The sequence below is a fragment of the Archocentrus centrarchus genome, unplaced genomic scaffold (genome assembly GCF_007364275.1).
Source record: "Archocentrus centrarchus isolate MPI-CPG fArcCen1 unplaced genomic scaffold, fArcCen1 scaffold_84_ctg1, whole genome shotgun sequence".
Classification (NCBI taxonomy): domain Eukaryota; kingdom Metazoa; phylum Chordata; class Actinopteri; order Cichliformes; family Cichlidae; genus Archocentrus; species Archocentrus centrarchus.
Genome location: NW_022060294.1, coordinates 440,897 through 446,467, shown reverse-complemented (window position 1 = coordinate 446,467; position 5,571 = coordinate 440,897). Strand labels below are relative to the sequence as shown.

At 45.8% G+C, this 5,571-nt stretch overlaps 1 long non-coding RNA gene across 1 annotated transcript; it reads left to right on the top strand.

Moving 5' to 3' along the window:
* Positions 1-631: 631 nt before the first annotated feature.
* On the top strand, positions 632-4,375 carry LOC115777900 (uncharacterized). Its single transcript, XR_004019701.1, has 4 exons — positions 632-834; positions 929-1,015; positions 2,980-3,064; positions 4,090-4,375. It is a non-coding gene; the product is annotated as an uncharacterized LOC115777900 (long non-coding RNA).
* The last annotated feature ends 1,196 nt before the right edge of the window (positions 4,376-5,571 follow it).

Here is a 5,571-nt window from a genome sequence, read left to right as displayed (position 1 = left end):
GCTGTGAGGAGGACGACAGCTCTGCTGGATGGACTCTGAGGAGGAACACAAGCGCGCGACCAAGGAGTCAGTGTGGAGATGCTGGGTTTGGAAGACGAGCTGGTTCTTCCTGTAACATCAGCTACATCCTCCGATCAGACAGTGGAGTTTACTGGTGTGAGTCCAGAGAGGGTGCCATCAGTAACATGGTTAATCTCACAGTCTCTGGTAAGCTGAGTGTGTGGAGTTAGTGTTGATGAAGCTGTGTGTAAATGGATGAAATGCTGTAGTTTGTCTCTGTGTTGAGGTGGATCAGTGATCCTGCAGAGTCCTGTCCTCCCTGTGATGGAGGGAGATGACGTCACTCTGCTCTGTCAAACAAAGACCACTCCCTCCAACCTCCCAGCTGCTTTCTATAAAGATGGCTCCCTCATCAGGGAGCAGCCTACAGGTCACATGACCATCCAGCATGTTTCCAGGTCTGATGAAGGCCTCTACAAGTGTGACATCAGCGGTCATGGAGAGTCTCCATCCAGCTGGATCACTGTCACAGGTGACACACTCACCTGTCTGTGTTTCTGCAGGTTTCAACATTCACAATGTGACCAGAACTTAATGAATATATTTTATTTATTTAAGGGAAGCCTACATCCACACATCTACTTACATCCACCTCTATCCCTACATCAGCCCGTCCTCCTGGTTCCTCTCCTCCTGGTTCCTCTCCTCCTGGTTCCTCTCCTCCTGGTTCTTCTCTCCTTCATGTGTTAATCTCTGTTGGATTGTTCTGTGTTGTGGTTCTACTGGTGTTTCTGGTTCTGCTGGTCAGACAGCGTTCTCACAGGAAACCTGGAGGTGAGACTCAGACTTCTGGATTTGACGTGTGGTTTTGGTTTGTTGAATTATCTACACATCGATTATGATTATTAATTACTGTTAATCTCAGCAGATCAGAGCAAAGCTGCAGGAGATGATGTCACATACAGTGATGTCAAAGTATCAGCTCGTCAGCAGCAGCCAGACAAATGGAGCAGAGGTAATACTGGGGGAGGGAAGTGTGAATAAAACTGTATGTTAATGAAACAGGATCACTTTATTGAAATGTGGAGACTTTTTATTGTGTGAGTGCACACACTCGTCTAACAGTTCTGTAACAGCCAATCAGGAGGTCAGCAGCTGAAGCAGGAAACAAACGAGCCCCTGATGAATTTGAAGGTTCAGGACAGTCTCAGTGACTTGTTGTAGCACAGATGAAGGTCGGTGTGTGTATCAGTTTGTTGGTGTCCATGATGTTTACTTAATAGACTGTATATCAAAGATGGACAAAAGCACCATGACTTCACTCACCGGTTTCTGACACTCTGAACTTTGAAGCTTTAAAGTGAACATTTTTAACACCATCATGTTAGTTTACTGTAGCCAGATGAGACTTTAATTTGATGAGTGGGTGGAGTGCTAAGTTATTGGCTAATGCTAGCTAGCTTGGTTATCACAGACTGCATGGGCGCGCGCAGCTCAGCATGTGTAGTAGCAGTGTACCGTGCTGGGGGGAGGGGCTTTTTACTCTTTATTTTGAGACAACATCCTCAAACTCTGAGCAGCTTTTATCAGATCAGATTTAACTGGTCATGCGTGCAGTTCCTAATTAATTGTCTGTCTGGTCTGAGGCGCCACAGATGCTGCAGAGTGTTAGACCTGTTTCTATAAAGAACAACGCTAACATGTGGCAACATTTTAGGACCATAAAAGTGTTTAAGAAACAGGAAGCATGTGACAGCGTGCACTACAAGCAGACTCTGGATCAGGAGGACGTTTTTTCTGAGCGTCTGAGGCGTATAAAGAGACGGCCTGAACAGAGCAAAGATCTCTGATTGTGTGTTTTCAGCCTCTCAAACTGTCCTTTAACCAAAGAATCATTTAAAGTGTTGCATGTTAAACCACAGCAGCTCCTTCCTGCTGCTGGAGCCCATCACACTTCTCACTGCAGTGTGCGTTTGTGTCTCTGCTCTGTGGTGAAGTGTGTCAGTTTGCACTGAAAGAAGATGGCGGCTTTGTGGGCGTGGCCTTCCTTTGCAGACAAACCCCTCCCACTCCTATCAGCAGAGGTGTGAAGGAGAGAAAGTAACTGAGAAGCTGCTGCAGGTCCTCAGATTCATCCCTGACTCTCTGCACGAGCCAACATTACAAACAGTGTTGTTGCTGCTCTGATTCTAATGTGTGTGATTGTGCAGAGAGTGATGCAGCTGATGGCAGCTACACACAAACAGACACACAGCCGCTCTTCATCTGTGACTCTGAACACAGTCGTCTTTACTTCCTCTTCCTCTCACTGTGATGGTGACATCATCTCTCGGGTTCAGGCTTCGCTTGTGAAAGATCTCAAAGTTCTCTCTGAGAGCAGCTGTAGGAACGCTGATGTTTTCCCTCAAAGAGAACAAGCAGCAGGATCAAAGGTCACTGAGAGCCTTGTTCTAAACAGGAAGTGACCAAACACCTTCCTCAGGTGAGAGCTGAAGACCTTCTCTGAAGACCGTCAGTCAGTCAGTTCTGACTGACTGACTGACTTCTGCATCAGGCTGATGTGTGAGAACACCACACTGTGGAAACTGTGTGTGTCTGTCACACTAACTGCTGCAGCTTCACAGCATTTGCAACACAGTAAACACGACAATTTAACACTTTAACCGCAGTGAAGCAGGTTTGTCATCATAAATGTGAGTGTGTGAGTCTCTCTGTGTGTGTGTGTGTGTGTGTGTGTGTGTGTCCTGTAATAACCTGAGTCAGAGTTGTTGGCTGTGCTGACTGAAGGTCAAACTTGTCTCTGCAGTCTGAGGAAACCTGCTGCTCTTTGTAGAAACATCACTCACTCTCATGGTGATGCAACATTACAGATGATGATAGAAATGATAGAAATGTTGTGCCACAGCTGCAGTGTAATCATGTAACAGTGCTGTGCAGTTCTTGCAGCTGCAGTGATGTCTGATGTGTTTGATTGTGCAGAGACTGATACAGCTGTGGTCTACTCAGCAGTGACAGGTGGAGACGTCAGCTATGGAGAACCAACCATCAGAACAAGGAGGCCCAGGTACAGCTGCTCTGAGACACAAACAAGCTAGCTGCTAGCCCTGTGCTAAGCTAAGCTAAGCTAAGCTAAGGCCATGTGACTCCAGCTCAGAGCTGTGAAGGAAGTCAGAGTTCTCACCTCTGTGTCAGTAATAACCTGTTTCCTGAGAAGCTGACCTGAGATCAGTGCAGCAGCAGACATATCTCCTGAATTTGATTGAAAGTGTTGAATTTGTATTTTATAGCCTGTGTCTCTAATTTTAAATCTGAGGTCCAACTAAACCCAGTAACCAATCAGAGAGGCAGTTGGTAACCATGAGGTGAACTAACACATGATGACTGCGGTGACTGAGGGAGAGATGAGCCCAAACAACAGTGAGGCCCACCTGCCTCACAAAGAAACAGCTGAACTGCTGAGCATCCTGTGATATCCTAGTTATTAGTACAGCAGCCAGGTGTGCAGTCCACTGCCTGCAGTCACATGTTTCAGTGTGAACACACTCGTGTCTCCAGCATTCACCTCCTAGTCAGTAACAGCAGTGAAAGTGATCATTTAAGACACAGATTGTGTTTCCATCATTGAAGTTCTGAAAATATTAGAAGTTGATTTACTGATCAAATCGACAACAAGATCATAGAGGTTAAAAGCTCCAATGATGGAGGGAAAACATCTGTGTGAGTTTCATTTGAGGAAGTTGAGCTGCCTCAGAAAGCCTCGCTGAGTCATCAGTGTGCAGACAGGCTGCAGACTCTGGAGGTGCTTCCTGTTTTTGAGCCTCACTGCTCGGCCTGAGAGAGAAGCTGGAAGCAGCTGATGTTTGAATTCTTACTCTCATTTAATGCATTTGTTCAGACAGCTGTTACACATCTGTGGACCCAGGTGTGAGCCTGCAGTTACAGTGTGAGCAGTATGGAAGCTGAACTGGTCCCAGTACAGTGTGAACTGGGACTGTGTGATGCAGAGAGGTGCAGGTTGGAGGTCTTGATTGAACTCCAAAGCTTGTAATCATGTTTCCTGTTGTTTGAACTGTGTGTGTTTGTGTTCAGACTTTAAACCAGAGCCAGACGTCGTCTACTCTTCACTGAAGTATCCACCAGTCCAACCACTGACGTCCAGCTGCTGCTCTCTGACTGCTCCCCAGCACCTCACAGACCATCCATGTGTTACTTCTTTTCCTCCTTTAATGAGACTGATACAAGTAAAAAATTACATCCTATATGTTGCTGGAATTTTAACAGTGTGTGAAAATCTATCTTTCTATTGAACAGAATCTAATGAAAGCTTCCAGCTGCTTTTTGTCCTCAGTGATCTTCATAGTTTGGATTTGTTCCCTCAGCAGCAGCTTAGTTTCTCTCCAGATCAATAAATGCTTTTGGATCAGCTGTTTTCCTCCTGTGGTTCTGTGGGATGGAAACTTGATTTGTCCTGTTCTGACATCAGAATAAATAAATTGAACAGCTTGAATTCAGCTTCATTATTTATTTATACTTATTTATATTTTTACTTTGACATTTTACACAAACAGGAGAATAAACCTGGTGCTGTCAGCATGCTGCAGTTCTAACAGGTATGATTTATAGCTCCTCCCCCTGAGTGGCACTCAGTGCAGGAGCTCTGCTGCCATCTACTGGTGGAACTCGGTGTTACAGCAGAGCAGCTGCTTCATAAACAACAGCAACAACATGAACCATTCAGGGCTGCAGTTTAACCACATGCTGATCAGCAGTTACAGAAATTAGAAGATGTTATGCTTCAAATCAGTGCTTTTACTTTTTTTTGGGGGGGGGGGGGGGGGGTAAACAGGTTAAAGTTCACTGTGAGGGGAAACCCAAAACCCTAAAGGAGTCAGTATTATTCTAGTAGAACAGGAGGCCAACGTTACTCTGCCATCATCCAGAGGAAGAACCTGGTCAGGCAGCATGTTTCTGAGATTTTAGGGCAAATACAAGAACCTCAGTGTTCTCTGAATTCCTTCTTCTTCTTCCAGCTGCTCCCTTTAGGGGGCGCCACAGTGGCTCCTCTGCCTCCATCTCACCCTATCCCAGCATCCTCCTCTGTCACTCCAACCCTCTGCATGTCCTCCTTCACTACATCCATGAACCTCCTCTGTGGTCTTCCTCTTTTCCTCCTGCCATCCTTTATCCAGTATCTCCACTATTCCTCCTCTGACCACATCCAAACCATCTCAGCCATCCCTCTGTTCTCTGTGTGATCTGCATGAAACAGCTGAGCTCACACAGTAACCAGCAGAGAGCGATGAGGAGCTGACCTCCTGGCTCAAAGGTTAAGTTGGTTATGCAACACTTTTCCATGTCTTCACATCCAGAATAACTTGTCAGTATTGAGCAGTGATTATTGGTCCCCAGCAGAGCAGAGAAGACTATAATAAGAAGGCTGTGACGTCTCTGTGTCACACTTTCACTTCCTTCTCTGTGACAGCCTGAGGCCTCCATCAGCTCCACACTGAGGCAGCCTTCAACGCTTCATAACAAATAAAGTTCATAAGTGAGTCAACTTATGAAAACAAC